The sequence below is a fragment of the Amblyomma mixtum genome, chromosome 10, assembly GCF_055824585.1.
Source record: "Amblyomma mixtum isolate Tamu chromosome 10, ASM5582458v1, whole genome shotgun sequence".
In the NCBI taxonomy this organism is placed as follows: Eukaryota; Metazoa; Arthropoda; class Arachnida; order Ixodida; family Ixodidae; genus Amblyomma; species Amblyomma mixtum.
Genome location: NC_143021.1, coordinates 125,441,944 through 125,465,451, shown reverse-complemented (window position 1 = coordinate 125,465,451; position 23,508 = coordinate 125,441,944).

Genomic DNA, 23,508 nt, shown 5'->3' with positions numbered 1-23,508 from the left:
ACACCCATCCCAGATCTGATTTATGTATTGTAGCAAATGGAGATATGCACAGTCGGAGAAGTTCGCCAACAGTTTCACTGTTATGCGTTCCCGACCCGGTGCCCCACCTCGGCGCATTTTAGCCAGGGCCGCCTTAAGGTCATGCAACTCAAAAGGGGCGTCTAAATCCTGATTTGGCTTGCCGGAGTACGTGTACTCGGGCCCAACCGGGTCGTTTGTGCGGCAGAGATACCTGTCGCACAAAGTGTTCGCAAGTTACGCCGTCGTACCTTGGTACCCGTGCAGAGCCCGCCGGAGCTGTTTTTGCGTCTCCCCTTTCGTTTGAGAAGGGTCGATGAGGCTGCGCAAGAGACGCCAAGTCCCCTTCGAGCTCATCTGACGCGTTGCCGAGTTGCAGCGTTCTATCAAATTGGTGTCTGTGAGCTGGGCGGCATATGCCGCAGCCTGCTCCGTTAGTTGTGCAATACGAGCTCTAAGCTTGCGATTCGTCTTGTGTTTCTTCCATCGTTTTGTTAAGCTCCGGCGCGCCTCCCACAGATGCAGGAGGTGATTGTCCACTGCGGGGATCTCGTCGGTGGTGTGAAGTGTTTGCGTGTGTTGTTTCTGTATGTTGGTGACCTGTGTTGCCCACTCCGCATAGCCGTCAGAGAATAGTACCGGAGGGACGTCCTGAATTCGAAATTGGTGCCAATTGGTTATATTCGCCTGGCCCCATTTTTTACGGGCTGCCTTCGCCAAAAGCGTGATGCGGAGAAGGCAGTGGTCGCTGCCCAGGGTATCCCCCAGGTTCTCCCATGTGGCGTTTGTAGTGTTCCTAACCAGAGATAAGTCAGGACACGTGTCACGGGTGACCGAGTTGCCCACACGTGTGGGGCAAGACGGATCCGTGAGCAACGTAAGACGAAGGGTGGAGATGAGCTCCGCCAGCTTGCGTCCCCTAGATTTCTCGAAGTGATAGCCCCAATGTAGACTGGGTGCGTTGAAATCCCCAATGATCACCAGGGGTTCATTGTCAGCCGACTTGAGAGCACGATAGAAAATTTCGCTGAAAGTAACACGCGGCTTATGCGGGGGGCAATACACATTAAGCACATGTATTTACGGGTCGCGGCGCCTGAGAGGCAGAACCCTCACCATGGTGTATTCTTGCTCAGTCTCCAGATCAAGATCGACCTGAATCGCGGTGTATGCTTTATGCACCAGGATGCAGGTCGAGGGGCCCCCCTGAAACGAGCTATACCCAGAGAATTTAGCATCACTGCCGGGCTCTTGCAAAGCAAGAAGCGCCGGCATGTCACCAAGGGACTGCAGGTAGAGCTGGAGATGTGACCGTTTTTTGCAGGCTCTGAAACCCCTGCAGTTCCATTGAATGATTTCGAATTGGTCTAATTTTTTAGCTTTCTGAGAAGGTTTGCCAGCCATATTGATGTTTTTATTTTACAGTGCTGGGTAGCCACTCGGTTCGGAGGCCGGCGCAGCCCCAGGTAGGGGTTGCATCAACGCCGCGGCTATCGGGCCGGAACCGCTTTCTTCCGCTGCCTGTCGAGGAGCTATTTTACGTTTTAGCTGCGGGGAGTCGCAGGAGAGATAATTTTTTATTTGGGAGCTGACCCAGGGCTGCACCGCCTTAAGGACAGAGTCAGTCACCTGGGCCGCAATGTCGGGAAGCATTGTAGCAAATGCGGAACTGAACATGTCCTGAAAGGACTCGCGGACCGCAATCATAATTTGGTTCGGGAGCGCTGCCACCCGCTCCTCCAACTGCTCGGCTTTACGCTCCAGGGCCTCGAAGCGGCCGGCGTCCGCGGGGGCCGAATCGACCACCGTGTCCGCGGTTTGCCGCGAGACGCTAGTTAGGCAAGATGATACTGAGGATCCGTCATCACTATCCTCGGGCTCAGCGTTCTGCATGGGCTCGGACTGGCCGGCCTGCTTAGCTTCTAATTCTTGAATTTTACGGGCGAGAATTTGATTTTGGCGCCTGAGCTCCTCTACCTGCCGCTGTAGGGCGGATTCGGTGGGGGAGGGAGGGGGGGTGGGCCCAGAGACTAACCCACTCCAACTGCTCACCTGATTTTGGCGCGGTACCAGAGGTGGGAAATCCTCGGCTTTCAGGACCGGTGGCCTCGTCGGGTTCCCGGACTTCACAAATTTTGGCGGCCCCGACTGGGCCTTCTTGGGTTCGGGCTTGGGCCCCGGGGCCTGCTTGGGTCCGGCCGTGGGCGTCTGGGTCTTTTTGGGTCCCGGCGTCTGCTTCTGCTTTGGGGTGTGTGGGCGTCCCGGCTTGACGACCTTGCGGTACTTGCCCGCGCAGCCAGGCGCTCCGGTGGGATGGCTGCCTCCGCAGATGAGGCAGCACGGGGAGCATTGATGTTCAGCTGGGCCACCGTCAGGAGCAGCAGCAACCTGAGCCCCGCAGCGTTCACAGCGTCCAGGCTGCGGCCGCGGGCAGGCGTCGGCCCGATGCCCCACCGTGCCACAGCGAGGGCAGGCAGGGATCGTTTTCTTATAGAAGCGGACGGGGAGACGCTCGCAACTATAAAGCACGGTCCGCGGCACCCTTGTCCCCACAAAGGTGACCACAGCAACCTGCGTTTTGCCCAGTATGCGCACGGATAGTACGTTGGGGTCCTCACTGAGTTTTTTCTTGACAGTCTCAGATGTCTCGTCCGGGGAGACGGTGATGACGCCCTTGCAGAATTCGCCGGAGAGCTTAGGGTGGCCCCGGAATAGCAGCGTGCGGCCTCCGACGGGCAGCATGACGTCCCGGAGCAGCTTCTCCGCAGCTTCCACTGATTTCAGTGTGCACACGAGCACATTTTGCTCCCACACGGGCCACACTGCAAGCCCCACACTTGCGGCGTCCCCGAGGATGCTGCGAACGGCAGCGCCGGCTTGTCCGGGACCTAAGGTGGCCTTCAGGTCGATGGTTTCTCGTGGCTTAAGCACCACAATGATTTCGTCTTTCCCGATGCGGGGCGTGTGTTGCGGCCGCCACCGGGGCTGTTTTGCTTGTTGCACAGCTGCATGTTGAGCGTTCTCGCCCTGCACATGTGCAGAGCGTGCCGCCACCCGTTGCTGGCCGGCGTCCGTGTTGGCGTCCCTGGAGGCCTTAGTCTTCCTGCGTCCGCGCCATACGCGGACCACGTCTTGGAGGTATTCCTCCTCGCTGGGAAGAGGCTCTTCATGTTGAACGGTTTCCATGTTAACGATCCCTATGGAGGTGGGATCGTATCCGGTGACTTGGCCTTGGACCGCCATTGCCGAGGAATCCCAGAGGAAACCCCGAACGCTGCCGGCGCAGGCCTTGCCACCATCAGGCTTAGCGCCGCAGAGATGGGGCGAGGTCTTCAAAGCACTGAAAATGGAACAAAATTCAGCGCACCTTGGCAAATGTGGTGTCCACGGATGCCGCTTAGGTTGCCGGAGACGATGGTGCCAAGCTTTCTACGGGAAAGAGTTGAGGACCGCAAATAACAGCGATCATTGGTAGAGCCGACGTGGCGTGCGACCGCTCGCGCTGCCTGCCACCGGCGTTCCCTCTCGTTCAGGGTAGGCCCGTAGCCGATCCATCGGTTCTGCGGCAAGTATGCGCAGGCGCCCTCGATGAGGATGCGCCCGCATTCATTGCGGAGATCGCGCTGCCCAACGGGGTCACGAGCAGCAGCGCCACGCAGATACGCGAAGTCCTCACACGTCACGTGTCCCAGCTTTTCGCATCCAGTGTTGAGCGGGCAGGCGACCCCGCGTTTCGCGACGCACTCCGCGATTTTTGCCAGGGTCTCCCTGCAGTCGAGGACGAGCTCTCGCAGCAGCTCTGCGCGCCGGCGACGCCAGACGAGCTCCGCGCCATAGTAGCTAGGATGAATGCTGCCTCGGCCCCCGGACCTGACGGTATCCCCGTCAGTTTCTACGCGAAGCTGTACGACGTTTCAGAGAGTCCTCTGCTCGATATGGTCAACAGCTTTCTGACGGACGGAGCTCGACCAGAGTCTTTCAGAGAGAGCCGAGCCGCGCTCATTCTGAAGCCGGGCGGGTGCTCATCTGACCCACAGGCGTGGCGTCCGATCACTCTGCTCAACGCAGACTACAAAATCGTGGCGTCACTGCTGGCGAACAGGTTGAGCGCGATTCTGCCCTCGGTGGTCAGCCCAGCGCAAACGTGTAGCGTGCCCGGCCGTTCGGTGTTTTCCGCTCTCGCACTTACTCGTGACTTGTTCACATTCACCTCGAGAGCGGGGATCCCGGGCTGCTTTGTCTCGCTTGACCAGTCCAAAGCTTTTGACCGTATCGAGCACCGGTACCTGCTCGGTGTGCTCGAGGCTTTTGGCTTTCCATCAGCCGTCGTAGCCAGAGTCGGGCTCCTCTAATCGGGGCTTACGGCCGCCCTGACCGTCAAAGGAGCGATCAGCGCTCCCTTTTGTGTTTCCAGAGGGATCAGGCAAGGCTGCACCTAGACGCCCATGTTTTTCGTTCTGTGCGTCGATCCACTGTTGCGCCGCATCGCCGAGAGTCCGTCCGTGCGCGGTTTCCCGCTGCCGGTCCACGGCCAGGTGAAGGTCTCGGCATACGCCGACGATGTGTCCCTGTTCTTGCGGGACGAGGATAGCTACGTAGCGTTCTTGCGGCTGTTTGAAGTGTACATCGAGCTGTCCGGCGCCCTGCTGAACAGGGGCAAGAGTAGAGCGATGCGCATTGGCGCGTTCTCTTCAGACCTGTTGCACGACGTGCAGTGGGTTTCGGCCGTGAAGGTTTTAGGGGTTTATTTCCTCGCGACCGGTGAGCCAGCTCGCGAGACGTGGACCCGGCTTAGAGAGACCGCCGAGAAACGGCTGTCAGTGGCGGCGCGATTCGGTCTCTCCCTCGCGGAGCGCTCATTTAACATCCGCGCGTCGGTGTGCGCCCCACTGTACTATGCGGCTCGTGTTACCCACCCACCCCGCACCTTCACGCGCCGTCTGGCCACTTCTTTTGGGCTGGCAAGCCGGAGTCTGTAGCGCGCGCGCGCTCCTCCGGCTTCCTACTAACATGGGGGGATTCAGCATTCCGCACCTGCCCACATTCTGCAACGTGCTCGCTTTGCGGGCGACCAGCGACCTGGCTAACCAGGCCGGCTACCCGGGCAGGGCGCTCCTGTCATACCTACTCGGTACGTCGCGCTCCCTTTTCTTTCCCGACCAGAGTGTCGGCCCGACAGCCTTCCAGCAGCCTCGGTTTTTTCAGCGAGTCTGCCAGACGCTCAGGTCCCTCACCGCAGCGCTGCCAGAGGTGGAGCTGTCTTCAACTCCCGTCTCTCGGGTATGCGAGCTCCTGGCTGTAAAAGAAGCCCCACAGGAGAAATTGGAGCTAAGCAGAGAGGTGCGATGGCGGGACCTGACGTCCTCATCCCTTCCCGCAGACGTGCGAGACTTTGGCTGGCTGCGGGGCTGGCGGGCCCTGCCTACTGCAGATCGCCTGGCGGCTTGGGGCGTGGCCCCCCCGACCGATGTCCGCAGTGTGGCCTTGTTGAAACCTTGCCGCACGCACTCTTTGAGTGTTCTGTCGCCAGGACATTTTGAGTTCTCATGTCTAGAATGTTTGGAGCGACCCTCGGCCCCAACTCCAGGTTTCGCGACCCTTTCGTACGCATGCTTCTTTGCGTCGGGGCATTCGTGCTGTGGCGCCAGAGAGGTGTGGCGGCTCTGCAGGGACGGCCACGGAGAGCCATATACCCTATGTTACAGCGGGTACGTGCACGCATGTTGGCCCAAGCGTGCATGGAACTCGTGTCGCTGGAGGAGCACCAGTTCCTTCGGCGCTGGTCCATCCGCTTCATCGTCGCGAAGGGGCCGTGTGTCGATGCGGCTCCTGCCATATTAAGTGTGCTGCGCCTGTGTGGTCGCGTGTTTCGTACACGATGTTCGCTCGTTATGTTCGTGCCCGAAGTTTGAGCGCGAGGTTTGTGTGCGTTGTTCGCGCGTTATGTTTGTGCGCGTATGTTTGTGCGTGCTATGTTCGCGGCCGGAGTTTGTGCGCGAGGTGTGCGTGCGTTGTTCGCGCGTTATGTTTGTGCACGGGTATTTGTGCGCGGGTATTTGTGCGTGGTATTTCCATCCGGCGTGCTTCCCCCGCGCGTATGGACTCCTGAACTTTCTTGGACATCTCGTGGTTTTTTACTTCCCTGCGCGTGTGTGTGTGCACCAGGCGACATCAGTCGCCGCAATGTTTGCTTGTTTTTGTAGAGGGACCGATGTCCCTTTTTGGTCCTGGGTTTAATAAACTTCTCTTAAAGCCCACCTGTACTTCTTTTATGCGCTAAATAGGTATGCTTATCATAATAGCCTCAGTTTACATTGCGACAGTGCATTCCGGAGACTCGATAAGAAGCGTGCCCACCTGTACTTCTTTTATGCGCTAAATAGGTATGCTTATCATAATAGCCTGAGTTTACGTTGCGACAGTTCATTCCGGAGACTCGATAACAAGCGTGTAAACTCAGGATATTATGATAAGCATACCTATTTAGCGCATAAAATAAGTGAGGACTGGGCTAAGATGTCTACTTTTTCATTTTTGCACGGTCTTATAATAATCAATTTTTAAATATTTCTCACATTGAACTTCGCAATTTACAAAGTATTGAAAATTAAATGCACTGAATAAGTTGAATATTTTAGAAAAAAACAATAACACATATTCTTTAACTGCTGTAACGACAGGCTCCAGGACGGAATTGGTTTTTGGTAAATTGATTTTTTGAGGAAAGGAAATGGTACAGTATCTGCGGGTTCCCGCTAGTTTCCTCACCCAAGGAAGGGAAAACTTCTACTAATGCTTTTCCTGCGGTTTGGGGCCATCTTCAGAGACGTCTTGGTTCTATCCCCAGGAGCCTTCAGGGTCGATGGTGGACTGTGCCTCGGTGAAAAAATCTAACCCCACTCACGCAGAGAAGGCAGCTATTGCATTAGCTGTAGCATCTTACCCCAACGCCGTTGTGCTCACTGATTCCCACAACGCCTGTCGCAACTTCAATCACGGATTAATTCATAAGTCAGGGTTGTCATTGCTGACTAAGCATCCACCCAACCAAGCCTCAGTCATCTCGTTTCCCGGTCACCTGGAACTACCAGGAGGAAACGAAGCCGCTCACAGGCATGCACGAGGTCTTCTATACCGGGCGTTTCCCCCTGATCACCATGAAGGGTGCCGTGACCTGATAGGTTTAACGGTGTATGCTGACAATCTCGCGCCATACAGTAGTACCCAACACCACACAAATCCCTCAATAAGTTAGAAGAGAACACCCTTAGGAGACAACAAACCAACACATACCCAACACCAGCTAAATTACACCTGTGGTACCCTACACTATACTCTCCGAAGTGCCGACACTGTGGAGGGGTAGCTAACCTCTACCATACGGTGTGGGCATGCCAATTTAATCCTTTACTTAACCCCATTCCCAACCCCTCGGCGGAGCAGTGGGAGGCTATTCTGCTCAGCGATGATCCTGACCGTCAGCACTGGCTGGTGGGGAGGGCCACCGCAGCAGCAGCAGCCAATGGACTACCGGACTAGGCGGCCCACCGACATGTTCTGAAAATACTGAATAAATAAAGATGTTTTCAATCCAATCCAATCCGCCTCTAATCAACGGTCGGTTCCCCTCAGTCCAGGGCTCCGCTGGCCACTGCCGCCCGTTGAGCTCGCTGTACCAGACCTTGTTGGTCAGCATAGCGGTCGGTGGACAGCGGTCTCCCATTGCTCCGCACTCGGGTTATGTATTTTAGGGTCCACGTCTATGTTTTGGCTGGCCCGTGTGATGTGATATAGAGTAGGTTTTTCGTCGCACCAGTGTCACCCACACTTCGCGCACTTTTAAGCGGGAAGCTCCCAGACACCCTTAGAGCGTGTGGGGGTAGTGGTCTCGGACTCGAAGGAGATGCCCTCGACTCAGCGTGGCAAACTCAGCGGAGACCAGCTACCAAGTGACAAGAGGTTTTTGGGCGTTCGGTGCCCAGCTTTCGCCGGTCACAAGCCAGAGAATGGGTCGGAGCCAAAGGTTCACAAACAGAACAAAGTTTATGCAGCGATGAGACGATACAGAGGGTTTCACAATCACTAGTACAAACACATACAAAGTGATTATCAAAACAATGCAACTCGTGCAAAGTTAAACTCGAGAGAGTACAAGACAAAGGCAATATTGCACCTAAAGTGCACTCACACAAGAGAGAGAGGTAAACAAACAAAACACAATTTGTTCACCGGGCACTGCGGCTGTCCGACGAGCAGAGTTCCACGACGATGCCGTCCCGCAGACTGGCGAACGTTGCCTCGTTGGTCCGATGCTGGCCGAGTGGTGTTTTCCCGGGAGTCGTACGGGTGCGCTTCGATGAAGCTTAAACGGCGGTCCGTACTGACTTGGCAGCGGTCAACGTCCTTCTTTTATAGGCTCGCTCTCATGTCTGTTTGTTGTACGCGCCAAAGTAGGCGCGCACATACACGCAGTATCTCCCGTATAGTTTCCCTTCCTTTCTCTCGCCGGCCGCGCGTCCCCATTGGTCAGAGGTCGGGGGTCGCGTCTCGAAGTTTCGAGCGTATTCCGGCGTGGCGCCATCGTGGCGGCGTAGCCGACGTCCGAGTGCAGATGAGGGGGACATGTCTTAGCGCACGCAAGGCTTCCCCCTCTTCCCCCCGTCAGCTGTGGAAGCAACTCCGATGTTCTAGAGAAATGTTCGGCGTGGATGACTCATCCCCTCGGCGCACGCCGTGTCGCTGAGCGGTGGTGGACGGGAGAGAGAGCACACGCACACAGGCTAGGCGCTCCGCGGGTGTTTCCTCCTCTCCCGTTCGTCTCGTGCCGGCGAGACGCGTCCGCGCGGCGCTGTTTTTCTTTGTTTGCTTCAAAAATGCGCCGAATTTTGTGACAACCAGGGACATTCGCGTATATCGCAGGGTTCATTTTGTTTAGCATATGTAGGTTTAGAAAAGAGCCTGTTTGTAATTGTCTCCAAGTGACAGCTTCCTCTCTGCAGAGAGAAGGAAGAAAGGCTATAGCAAGCGGCCTCTTGTGTAGAGCAATACCTCGCAGAAAGAGGACTCGCATGCTCGACCGAAAAATCAAAACTGATAAGAGTCTGGAGAGGCAAGCAAAACTGAACCGTCCCAACCAACGAGGAGCTAAAACTAAACGTCTACTTAGAAGGGACGCCCATACCGGAAAAGACAACAGTAAGAATTTTGGGCATGTGGGTTCAATCCAACCAGCGCAGTAATCACACTTTTACCCTGCTCAAAGCAACAACGCAACAAGTCGCACGCATGATCACCCGCATCACCAACAAGCGACATGGCATGCGTGAAGAGGACACACTACAAAAAGTCAGAAGCCTAGTAGTTAGTCGAATCACGTACACTCTACCCTACCAGAGCCTCAACAAAAACGAAATACAACAATCGGATGCCCTGCTACGCAAAGCGTATAAGACAGCTCTCCGACTACCGCGCAACACGTCTACAGAAAAACTCATCGGACTGAGAGAGAGAAAGAGAAAACTTTATTTACGCAGGAATTCAGGGCACGCCCCAGGGTCTCCGCACGACCCCACTGCACTCAAGTGTTTATGTTCCAAAGGTCCACTGGGGCTACTCACCCAATGAACGCTGTGGCCTATTAAGGCTAAAGCCTTTAATGGATCATTCTCCCGTCCGTCCGGCGTTGCATCCAGCGCCTGGGGTGACTCATCGACGAGCGCAGCTGACGTCATCAAACGGATGGCGGATATCCCCTGATTTATGTGAGACAGTTACTGAGTAATTTCCTTTCCTCGAATACAATTTTCATTTTCTTCATTACGGCACCTCTTTCTTCTTCCACTCCCACTTCCTCCCTTCCTGCACGGTGCGCTTCGTGTGTCCACTGACATGACAGGGAATTACTGCGCCATTTCCTTTCCTCAAAAAGCGTTGCGTTCAAAGGGGTTTCCAACCAGCAACGCATCGCGCCGAACGGGTGGTGGCGTTCAGTGGACTCCTGGCAGCGCTACAACACGCTGTCGCGTTCCACTCCTAAAGGCAAAGCTTAAGCGTCGTTAATTAGTAGTTAATTAGTATTTAGTCATTAATGAGTAATTAGCATTTTATTAGTAATTTGTAATTACTTGGTAATTACTCGTTAACTATGTGTGACGTCACCCAGTGAGGACGTCACCATTGCCACAGAGGCAGTCAAGTGGTCCGGGAAGCGCTTTCGCCTCTAAGCAATTTAGACAGTCAAAGTGCTCCCTGAATTTTTGCTGCAGTGCCGCGTGTCTGCCGGAACGTTGTCAGCGCCAGCGCATGCAGTCGACATCTCTCTCTGGTTTGGATTAGTTTGGTTTAGTGGGGTTTAACGTCCCAAAGCGACTCAGGCTATGAGGGACGCCGTAGTGAATGGCTCCGGAAATTTCGACCCCCTAGGGTTCTTTAACGTGCACTGACATCGCACAGTACACGGGCCTCTAGAATTTCGCCTCCATCGAAATTCAGCCGCCGCGGCCGGGATCAGACCCGCGTCTTTCGGACCAGCAGCCGAGCGCCGTAACCACTGAGTCACCGCGGCGCGGCCGACATCTCTCTCTAACTACCCCACTTACCTCAAAGCGCTATTCAGGTTTTCACTGACCCAGGGAGACAGTGTGGGCATCTTATTTCCCTAAAAACATCGGAGTTTAAAACACCAACGCCAATAACACAATGAACGCCGACGGCCCATGCCTTCAGTGCCACGTTACGGCCGCAATTGTGGGCCATTCCAACGCATGCAGCGCGAAACTGGCTTTACCTAGCGTTTCGCTTCAAAAACAGCTCGAAATTTCTGCCTAAACAGTTGGCTGGAGGATAAGCCTTGCTAAACAGAAATACTGCGTGGAAGCACGGTTTTACAGGTACGCCGCATCAGCTCGTGGCGCCAAATAGAGCGTATCGCGTCTGCAAGACGTATGGCCCTTCGGCTCCGTCATGTTTTGACAGGTGCCACGACTCAAATCATCGGATACCATCAATTTCGCTCCCTTTGGATTCGGCAAGTTCTTTGGCATCCGTGGACACCAAATTCATTTACGTGGGCCCCCTTTTACAAATTTTAAAGCGGTTTTTCCTTCGCGCCTCCGGCGCCGACGCTAAGCCTAACGGCTGCGCCGGCGTTCGGCTGCGAGGGAGCCGCTTCTTTCGGCAAGATGGCAGAAACGCTTCTGCAACGCGGCTATGACCCGGACGCCATGTCTTGCTCGACCGTACCCGTCACTGTGGAACCGAAATCGGCACCCGCGGACTCGATCCGCAATGCAAATCTTCTGCGTCTGCTCGAGCGCCGCTCCACACGCGAGGCCAAGATAGCGGCAAACGCCACGCCAACCACCGACAAGGCTGCTACTACCTGCCAAGCTGCCGCCTCGCAAAAGGCGAAGGACGCCGGCCCAAAGGCCCGCAACCCAGTTACCAAGTGGAGGCCCAAGCCTTCACCAAAATTTCACCTAGACGACTTTGTCATCGTCATAAAGCCCCGGATGTCATTGGCCATCCGGGGCGTCTTTCAATACGGCGAGCTCGGTGCCGCGTCCGGCGCTTTCCTCGGGGCGCCTTAGGCGTCCGAGTTGAGCCTCCTTTTACGCAAGGAACAAAATTTGATCCTGGCCAGCAGCCGGAACGCCCACGTCACAGACCGTCTGCTGGGAGATTTTTCCATCAAATCGACCAAAGGAGATGTGCCTCTCGGCGGCCATCTCAAAGAACATGAAGAGGACGTCTGCTATGGAGTCATTACGGTGGCCAACCATGAGACGTCCGAATCTCTTCAACCTAGCGTGCAGTGGAGGAGCGGCACTCTACTGGATATCCGCAAGTTCGGCAACTCAAACAAAGCCTGGCTCACCTTTGCCGGCACGGTGAAGCAAAGATACGTCCACTACAACTCTGAAATCGTCTCAGTGCAGCCGCATTTGCGCACTATTCCGGCCTGCAGCTTGTGTCGAACTGTCGGCCATCGGGCAGACTCTTGTCCCAACCATGCACAAGATAAGTTTGGCCTGTGTGGACAGCAGGGACACATAGAATAGGGGGTGCGGACCCCTCACCAGTGTATGCCCAAGTGTGGAGTTTGTGCTGGTGGCCATGCCACGAACTCGCGGGACTGCACTGCAAAATACCGTCCCAACAAGCCAGCCGCCCCTAAGGGCGGGAAATGCAGCGTGACGGGCACACAGCCACGTCACCCCGGTAGCAAACATGTCACATGAAGACCATAATGGTCGGCGCCTGGCACGAGCGGAAGCGCTAGCCCGATATTATGGCAACAAAACAGGTGTATACTACGTGGACGCCTCCGGCCCTCACCACGGGGGATGGTACACGGCCGCGGTAGTTCACAACAGCAACACAGTTAACGGCCTAACTTTCAGAGCCCGCAGTGCAACACAAGCAGAAGAGGTCGCGATTGCTCTCGCGGCCTCACATTCCAATTCAAAATACATAATCACCGACTCGCGAGGGGCCTGTCGGAACGTCGAACAAGGCTGCACTCCCTTCCTAGCCTATCGAATATACCAAAATTGCATACGGGATACGGACCCCGCACACCGTTACCTCATATGGGCCCCTGCTCACCAGGGGTTGGCAGGAAACGAGGCAGCAGACGCAGCCGCCCGCGCGCTCTCTCACCGGGCTGTTTTCTCCTCCCCATCCGATCAGGAACCCGATTTTAATCCGGTCTATACATTCAAAGATATCACAACATATTATCAAAATTGTCATCGCCTTTACCCTAGCCCATGTAAAGGCTTGAAGAAGGCGGATGAGCGGCTCCTTCTCCGCCTTCTCACCAATACTTTGCTGTGCCCGGCAGCGCTAAAACATTTTGACCCCTCCTTTATCGGCAGCTGCCCACACTGTAGTGCAGTGTCTTCTGACACCTATCACATGGTGTGGGCCTGCCCCTCCAACCCCGCTATTCCCCCCATCCCCAACCCAACCCGGGAGGACTGGGAGGCGACCCTGCTCGGCTGCCACGACTTACAGGCCCAACAAGCCTTAGTCGGGCGCGCCCGGGCGGCGGCAACCGCCACTGGGGTCCCATACTAGGGACCTCCACCTAGTGTTTGTGAGGATCGGTCCCTTACGGGCTGATCCAAACATACCTCCTGTTCATTCGTAATAAATGTTTTCACCACCACCACCCCGGTAGCGTCGGCAGCGACGCTTCAAAACGACAGACGCCTACTAGCGGGAAGGACGTCAAGGGCTGTCAAGTGCCACCACCGCCCCCACACGGCGGCCAGGAGAAGCAAGCCCGCTCCCAAGACAAGAATTGCGCGGCCGGTTCCTGGGCCAACGGTGTCAAAAATGGCCAACCAGTGAGCGGTTCAGGCAGGGTTGCCTCCTCCTCCCACCCGTTCTCCGCTGCCCCTCGCTCGGCGGCTGAAGCTGAGCTCCGCAACCTTGTAGCTTTTGTCCGGGCCCAAAACGAGATGCTACTTGCCAAAATTGAAGCCTTAGAGGCTAGAACAACTCCCCCTCCCCCTAGTCCCTCCGATACGGACGGTATGGAGAGCGAGACGGCAGCGACACCGGCTCTGTAACTTTCCCTTGCCGAACTCGAAGCCCGTCTCAATGCCAAATTTGACACCTTGTTGGAGACAGCGACGCAACGCTTCATCGCTCGAGTAATGGAGGCTATCCCCTCTATGACCGCTCAACACGTCGCGACTAACCCCCGCCTTTCTCGCAGAGCCGGTCCCCTTAAGGACGGATCTGGTCGGCCCTCCAGATTGTCCCGCCGAGTTAATGACCTCGACGATGATGAAGACAAGCTGCCCCCTTCCAGGTGCTGAGCTTGAGCCCCTGGTATCTGGCTCGGAGGCAGCCTCACTTCCACCTCTCACCTCAAAATCTGAGCATGGCGGGACACCCTCGGTGTAGGCGCTCCCCCCTTTCCAAATCGGCTTCCCTCTTTACGATTACTCAGTGGAATTGTCGGGGGCTCCGGTCCCGTTCCAAGCGCACCGACCTCCGGCTTTTCCTATCAAATTTTGAGCATTTGCCAGCGGTGGTTGCCCTCCAAGAGCCAGGGAAAGGCGCCACAGTAACAAATTATACGACGTTCCAGCAGGACCCCTCGTCTTGTCTGTGCGTTCATAGAAATTATACAGCCAACCAGGTCGACTTAGACATACGACTTGAATACTCCTCTGTAATGGTGACCCTCCTCCCACTTCGCAAGCAGGACCCACCTTTACACAGACTCAATATATACTGCAATCCGAAATTGCCGAATGTATCATTCGCGGACCTCTTTAGCCGCGCGCTGAGAGTTGCGGGTCGGGACCCACTCCTGATTGTGGGCGATGTCAACGCTCCCTCTCGGATGTCGGGTTACTGCCGTGAAGAGAAGCGGGGACGCAAGTTCGCGGAGCTTGCGTCAACGCTGGGCCTCACTCTTCGCATTGACCCCATCCATGCAACTCGTATCGGCATCTCCGTGACTAGGGATACGTGTGCGGACTTGGCCTTCACCCACAACATTCAGTATGCAGGCTGGGTCACCACCGAGGAAACCCTCGGCAGCGACCACTGCCTCCTGAACATTACTATCAGGACCTATCCTTTCGCGCGACCACTAACACAAGCCCGACTCCGAGATTGGACCAAGGGTGGTATTCTGCCGGTGTCGCCTTTTGCGACATGTCGCATATGGGCGGGGCCTAAAAAAGTGCTTACAGATGCTCGAAGAAACGGAAAAAGCCGCCGGCACTTTCGTCTGCGGTGCATTCATTCACTCCGAGAAGCGACAATTTACCACTGCTAATTCACTAGCAGCAGTAGTTTCGTATCTTTTATAGCAAGAATATTTGCCATCACATGACGTCTAATGTTCAAAAAAACATTTGCAAATTTAATATAAACTCGCTTTACTTCATTTAAGTCCATAAAACACCGCGAAAAAGCTCCAAATCTATTTTTCTTTCGTTCCGGACGGTTGTGCTAGGTTTCGGCTGCGTTTCGGGCACTTTCAGACGGTAGCAGTGTAGCTGGAGGTCCCATTAGGCTTGCGCGCTCCAGAATCGAGAGCGTATCTAAAAAACTAGGCTGAATTGCAGCTTAAACTTTATCGTCGAAGCAAGGTAAGTCATAGCGAAAAGTAACAACACCAGTAGTTGCCGGTAAACATGCCGACCGGAATGGCAAGGACTGCTGAATTGGCTGAAGCGGGCGGCTCTCGCTTGAAAGGACGTCGCCATGTTTTCACGCCAAGGGCGCAAAAGCCGCAACTGCCGATTGCGTTCGTACGCTAACGGTAGCCCGTCGCCCGCGCGAATCGCTTCAGCGCATTCCGTTGTTCGACTAAGCGTAGTAAATTGGGGCGACGTCACGACGACGTAGCAGGAAGGCGGATCCGTGTTGTCACGCCGCCGTCACCGCGGCTCGAGCCAATCAGCGAAGTGCGACTGCGACATGTCGCAAAAGGCGACACCGGGAGAATACCACCCCAAGTTCAGGCAAAATTATAACACTGCCACACCAATACAATAACAAGGCTACCAGTCTTGGTCAGAACAATTGGTCTCTAGCGTTCGCTCCTCCGAAACTCAAATTCAGCTCTCAGAGGCGGTCTCTGATGTGGACAACCACCTGCTCCACCTCTGGGAGGCCCGGTATTGCCTCGTCCGTCGGCGGCGCCGGCAGAAGCACAACCGGAAACTTAAAGCTCGCATCGTCGAGCTCACTCAAAGAGCGGCTGAGTATGCGGCCCAACTCGCCGACTCCAACTGGGTGGCACGATGCAACACGGCCGCGCGGCAAATGTCAAGCCGGAACACGTGGCGACTTTTTCGCGCCCTAATTGACCCCATGCAAACACGCACGGAAACTCAAAAACACCTCCAAAGAGCCATACACAGCTTTCAGGGCAACACAACTCAGTTGGCGCACAAGCTCCGGGACCAGTACTTGTGCACCACCCAGAACCCCCGCGGGCACACGTACTCTTATGCAGGCTCTGAGAACGTTGAGCTGGATCAACCGTTCCAGCTCCATGATCTGAGGGTGGCCCTGGCAAAAATAAAACGTGGCACCGCTCCGGGTCGGCACAAAATTACAGTCAAATTGTTAGCCAACCTCCCCGACCCGACATACTTGTATTTCCTGAATTACATTAACTCAATCTGGCTTGGGGAAGTACCACTCCCCATCGACTGGAAGACCGCCCTGGTCACCTTCATTCCTGAAGCTGGAAAGGCCATCAACACGGACAACCTCCGCCCTATCTCTCTGGCTTCATGTGTGGGCAAACTCATGGAGACGATGGTACGCGACAGGTTGTCCGAGTTCATGGAATCCAAACATCTTTTCGCAGACACCATGTTCGGGTTTCGCCCACACAGATCTGCTCAGGATGCCCTGGTACAACTCAATCGGGCTCTTCTCGACCCCATCGAAAGCCCTCACAATGACAAGGTCGTACTCGCCTTGGATTTGAAGGGAGCATTCGACAACGTTACCAACGAGATCGTTCTCACCCACCTCTCTCAAACTAGCTGCGGCAGAAACGCCTTTCAATACATTCAGCCATTTTTGACCGACAGACAATTTTACATTCTAATCCAGGATAAGGAACATGAAACATGGAACCCTTTTCATTTAGGAACCAGGGGTACACCGCAGGGCGCGGTGCTCTCTCGCCTTTTATTCAATCTGGCTATGATGCGCCTTCCGGCCAAGCTGAGCGCTGTCGCCGGTGTACAGCATGCGCTGTACGCCATTGACATTACCCTGTGGGCCACACAGGGTTGCCTTGGAGACACTGAGGCCAACCTGCAGGAGGCGGCGACCATGGTGGACCGTTATGCTCGCCGCTGCGGCCTCCAATGCTCCACCCAAAAGTCGGAATTTGTGCACATACGCCCCTCACCAAAGTGCTAAGCCAAAATTTCATTGTCTCTTGAGACAGGCCCAATCCCTGAAAAAATCGAAGTCCGGGTACTGGGGCTCTTTATACATCAAGACAGACGGTCAGAAACAACACTGGCCAAACTCCGTCAGGTGGGGGACCAGGTGGGTCGCTTAGTCCGCAGGGTTTCTAACAAGCACGGGGGGTTACGATGTAAGGACGCCTTGCGGCTGGCGCATGAATTTGTAACCACTCGAATTCTATATTCGACTCCATACCTCCACCTGCGGAAGCAAGACGAGGATTCACTAGAAGTCATCCTCCGCAAAATTATTAAGCGGGCTCTAGGCCTTCCCGTGACCACCTCCAACAAGCGCCTCCTGGGGCTGGGCATGGTGAATACATTTCGGTAGCTCTGGGAAGACCACATGACCAACCAATACACACGTCTCTTGAAGACACCGTCGAGTCGCCGCCTCCTTGCCCGACTACACATTCAACACACCACTCTCATGGAAGAGCACGTACGTATTTCATCCCAGTGGAGATGCGCCCTCCACGTGCGCCCTCTTCCCGCAAATATGAACCGTGAGGACCATAATGGCCGGCGCCTGGCGCGGGCGGAAGCCCTGGCCCACCACTATGGATCGAAACCCGGCGTATTCTACGTGGATGCCTCCGGCCCCCACCAGGGGGGATGGTACACGGCCGCAGTCGTCCACGAATCCAAAACAGTCAACGGCCTTACTTTCCGAGCCCGTGACATAACACACGCGGAGGAGGTCGCCATTACGTTGGCTCCATCTGATTCCAATTCAAAAACAATTATTTTCGACTCGCGAGGGGCATGTCAGAACGTCGAGCAGGGCTGGGTACCGTATCTAGCCTACCGCATTCTCCAAAACAGCGTCTACACCGGGGACCCCGCTCACCGGCGTATTGTTTGGGCTCCTGCTCACATGGGCCTTGAGGGAAATGAGGCAGCTTACGCCGCCGCCCGCGCGCTCTCTCACCGGACATTCCCGTCCGACCCCGACGATCAGGAACTAGAATTCACTCCCGTTCACTCCTTCAAGGACATTGAAGACATTGCTTTACTTTATCAATCTGTCCATGGTCTTTATCCCCGCCCGTGTAAAGGTCTCTCAAGGGCGGGGGAGCGGCTTCTGCTTCGCCTGTACACAAATACTTTGCGGTGCCCGGCAGCTCTCAAACACTTCGGCCTTTCTTTCTCTGGCAGCTGTCCGCATTGTGCGGGGAAGTCTTCGGACATCTACCACATGGTGTGGGCCTGCCCCTCCAACCCTGCTATCCCCGCTCACCCACACCCTTTACCTTTTTATTGGTCCTTTAAAAGAAAGGTAAAAAAAACATAAAAGAAAGAGAGAGGATGCCTGGACCAGCAATACTTTGCCAGGCTTAACGCCAATTCAAAATAAATGAAAAATAACTAAATGTTCCAAAGGAAAAAAAATTTAAGCGAAAAACATAGCATTAAAAAAAACTCAAAAGAAAAGAAAACAAAAGGCACGTCACAATAAAAGTTAGTCGCAGGCAGATAGCCAAAGCACAGCGTGCCGTCCGCGGAATAAATAATAGTACAAAAAAAAGAGAAAACCCAAGTCACCGCAAAGTCATGGTCACCGTAACAGTCTAAGAAAGCACTGAGCGCCGGCCACAAAATAAAAATCAGAAAAATAAAAACAAAATCAAGGCAAAAGAAAAAAACCGAAGTCACAGTAACACAGTCAAGGACACAGTCACAGTCACAGTCACGCCACGACAAAGCCGCCTATGCTCAATGAGCACGGGGCGCTCCTCCGTGCAAAGCTTGGGGAAAGAGAGATTAAAGGAAAGAGCCAAATCAGCGTGAATAATTTGGAATTGTACTACTTAATTATGAGGTGAACCATATCAAGGAGAAGTGCACAAGCAGCAGGGTCTCGGAGAAGGGAGGTGTAAACAGTTGGTGTGACGTCGGATGAGCAAAGAGATTTTAAACGAGAAACTAAAGAAGCAGTAACGGAACAGTCCCGGAAGTAATGACGGATATTTTCACATAACAATCCACAGGAACAAGTTGAAGACGGAGACAGGCCAAATCTTTTAAAATAGAACGGAAATCTACCATGCCCAGTAAGTAAAGTTATTAGAGGATTCCTCGGTAGAAGAATAGGGGGAATATTAAGTGTATCAGTGATCCAATTGAATAATTCAGTGCCACCATTATTCTCGCGCCAGAAAATTCTCCATAAAAGAAGTGAAGAATGATGCAAACGGGAACGCACGGAACGACGTGAAAGGGTAGAAATATGTCAACTTCCAAACTGCCCGGCGCTACCAGCAGCTTGGTCGGCTAACTCGTTACCGAAAATGCCGGAATTATCCCGGATATGAAATAAAAGAAATAGGGCTAAAGAAGACAACCGATAGAGATCTTTCTTAATTGCAATAATAGTCGGAATGTAAGAAGTAGCTGAAGACAGGGCAGAAAGCAGAGATAGAGAATCAGTGTAACCATGAACAGGCGTAGAGGGAGGGTTGTGAATAGCATAAACTGCAGGAGAATGAAAGGTTACAAGCTCAGCGGCATAGGCACTCGAGGGTGGTTCTAAAGAGAGACGATGAACATGTACAATATTTTGTGTTGAGCTAACAACAAAAAATGCAGCACCAGCTGAGCAAGGAGTGAAAGACCCGTCAGTGTAAATATGCAGGGCGCGTTGGCAAGAAAAGAACACAGCTTCTTGAGAACTAAGTTGAACAAAAGAAAGTTTGAATTTCAATAAGGGTATAGCGCCCGGCGACACTACAAAACGCCGGCGCTCAGATCGGCGTTATAGAGCGCGCTAGAAGAAAATAAAGATGGACAGCGCGTGCTCGGGGCGCACGCCCGGCACGGGCAGTTCGGAACTAGAAGCCTGCCACGCTGGTCGTCTCTCTCTGGTGCTCCGCTGCGACTCCGCAAAATCCTCAACAGTGGTGACCCGGCGAACCGTGCCTTCTATCCCAGTGACGTCCTAGCATGGCGTGCTGGCAGCACCCAAGTTTCGACCCGCCGCTCCCGGCGTTCCGGCCTGCAGGCGTCGGCGGGTGGTTCGCCCAACTGGAGGCTGCGATGTACCTGAACGGCATCACCATCGAGCCATTCAAACACGCAGTCCTTTACGACATCCCCCCGCCGGACCTCCTGCGTCGGCTCACCTATTCTGCCTTCGGTGGCCGGCCATACGGTGAGCTGCGTGCGGCCGTCCTGGCGGCCTTCGGCGCCTACTACGTTCCGCCGCCGCTCTACGACGCAGCGGACCCGTTTTCGCCGCCGCCAGCCTCTGGCCCTGCACCGGCCTCGCTCGCGCCCACGCAGCCTTCATCAGAACCCGGCCCGCCTCAGCAGCCCCTCGCCGCCTCACCACCACTCCAGTCCAGCGTCTCCGGCCCAGTTTCTTTAGCACCGACCGCACCAGACGCTGCCGCATCGCTTCCGGCAGCACATCCTGCTACTCCGCACACGCTAGCAGCACTGTGCGACGACTGCACGGCCCCAAGTCCGCAGTCATTCCCTCAGCAGCTCGGTGAGGTGCCTGGCCCACCGCGGTTTGCCACGTCAGCGAACTCAGCGACAGATGCGCCTCGCGCCGCCCTGTTCAGCGCCTCCGGCTATACCGCCTCCAATAAGGACGATACAGCGTCTTCGGCACAGCCCGGTGAGCAGCTTCTCTCATCTCCAATACTGCTGCCGTCAGTCGAGCTCCTCCTCGACGAGTGCCCTATTCCGTCAACTTCTGTAACCTACTGCGTAGCATCGCTGCCAGCCGTAAGCTCACCTGCCGCCTCATCGCTCATTCCGCCAAAGCCGTCAGTCATTGACCTGAGCGATCGTGCTAAAGGCCAAGAGAGATTGTCGCCACCACAGCATATCCCACATACCAGCCCCACTACCCCGGCGGCGACACCGCCTGCTCAAGAGGCCCCACCCCTAGCCCTGAGTACTGTCACCCGCTTCTCGGAGTCTGACCCTGGCAGCTCGACACTGTCGCAGCAAGCGTCTGTTTTGGTGCCTGCCTTGAGCCACCTTCAGCAACGAATGGTAGAGCTACCCACACCGAGTAGTGCGGCAGTTGTCCATCCAACAGCTGTGTGTATTGCTGTCAGCCAGCCGTCTGATGTAGCAGTCTCAGCTGCACAGCCTGTCACTGCCACAACCTTATTGCAGCCACCCACAGCCGACCATGCCCACACGCGCATCAGGACTGGCCAGTCGCTCCGGCCTGTCACTCCCGCTTCACCCAAGCACCTGGAATTGAGCCCAGCGACTTCCTCCCGCATCATCACAGCTGTCACCGTTGTGTCGACGGTCAGACCTGCGCCAAATACTGTTACAGCTGCTGCTGTCGCAGCACAGCTGCATTCAGTCCACGAAGCCGTTTCGCCCGCTCCAGTGCTTGTGACGACGTACTCGGCGCGCCAGATTCCCACCGACACCGGCTCCAACGTTCCAACACCGACGACACTTGTTTCCGCGGACGGCACTACAGTCGATGACGGCCCGACCATGGCCTTCCCTGATCCCATGTCCTTTGTCAACTCGGCACCCAGCATCATTCGCCCGTTGCGAAGCAGCCTGCAGGCTCGTCCACCTGAGCCCGCGCACTCCACCCGACGGCTCTTCCCGGCACCTGACATGAACTTACCGGACTCTCCATCTCTGCCCCGTCGGCGCGCAAATTTCGCCGTTCCGTCTAGGCGGGGGGCCCTATAGCGCCCGGCGACGCTACAAAACGCCGGCGCTCAGATCGGCGTTATAGCGCGCGCTATAATAAAGATGGACAGCGCGTGCTCGAGGCGCACGCCCGGCACGGGCAGTTCGGAACTAGAAGCCTGCCACGCTGGTCGTCTCTCTCTGGTGCTCCGCTGCGACCCCGAAAATCCTCAACAAGGGATTTCACTGGGAGGCGACCCTGCTCGCCTGCTCTGACCTGCAGGCCCAACGGGCCCTGGTCGCGCGAGCCCGGGCGGCGGCCGACGCCACTGGGGTCCCCAACTAGGGACCTCCACATAGTACTTGTGAGGGCTGGCCCCCTCTGGGTCAGCTCATACCACACCTCCTGAAGTGTAACTGTAAATAAATGTTTTCCACTACCACCACCACCCAAAGAGACAGTGTGGCACCTCCTTTCCTTAAAAACATCGGAGCCTAAGCCGTCAACGCCAATGAAACAATGAACGCCGACGGCCTATGCCTTCAGTCCCGCGTTACTGCCGCAAAGAGGTCCTTGCCAACGCATGCAGCGCACATCTGTCACTACCGTCACGTAGATTAGAGCATGACTGAGGGGTGCACTGTTCCGGGGGGGGGGGGGGGGGGGGTGGAGTTATGTGCTTTTCCTTTAGCGAAATCTAAGCGTAGCCAGGGGAATGTACCTCTCGCTGCTCTACCAGGTTTAACCAGAGCTGAACCACAGCCAATTTGTTTTCACCTTTTTCAGCAATGCTTCCATGACAGAGCTTATCACCAGGGAAGGAAAGCCTGCTGTTTAAGCTTCCGGATCTGTACGTCAAAGCTTTCCTCTACTTTATGATAGCACTATTTCTTTAGAGCGGATTTAAGGCACATCATGTCAATGGCACTCTTCCAGCTTTTCGAGTTCGTTGAATTGTACGACAATAATTCCTTGCGGGCACGAGGACGATACATCCAGCAGACTACTTCATCAGTAACGGCTATCTAAAAACTGTATTTTCTTTTCATTCGCGAGTTCGCAAGCAAAATCCAAACCCTTGACATATTTAAAACCAGGTAAAATATCTGCACAGCTTGCACGTAAGTCAAAAGGACGATTGTTTAATCAATATAATTAAAAATCGTCAACTTCCCTGAAGGTCTTCAGAACTTTGCCTGCGTCAAACGCCCCCGATAAGGTGCTGTCAGTGCCCGCAAGAAAGATGTTGCCCACCACGGGAGCGACGCATAAACCAATAAAAATTCCTTTTTTTTTGCACATACATTATACGTTGATAGGAAACGCTGGTCGAAGGCAAATGAAACTCTAAGAGTGCTAGGAAGTTATCTGCACATATACCAGCAATGTTTTGAAAAGAAATGAGGCCGTTCGTTTCGATGGGGGTCGAGGCAGACGCTGTCAACTCGGCATGCTGTATAGAGTGAAACAGATCAACCACATCTACAGAAAAAACACAACCCAGTGACTTCTTCCCCGCAGAAATCCATTGAAGTCACTGAAGTCGTTGAACTTCTGCGCGAGAACAAGTCACTGGGTTGTATTTTGAATCCACTCAAGATGAACCTTGCTACCATGATGTAAAGGACAGCTTTCACGTACAGATCCAAAAGCTTAAACACGGAGGCTTTCCTTCCCTGGTGATATGCTCTGTAAGTGAAGCCTTACTTAAAAATGTGAAAAAAGAAAGAGAAAAAAAATAAGGAGGGTGAAGTATCTGAAAAGAAAATCAAGCCGGAGGTGATTAAATATTTAAGTGGCTCATAATCTTAAGCATGTAGCTGTTAAATACAAACTTCCTGTGGTCCTCTCTGCACCCAGAAAAGTTGCATCACTGCCTCAAAAGATTAGAACAGATAATGACAA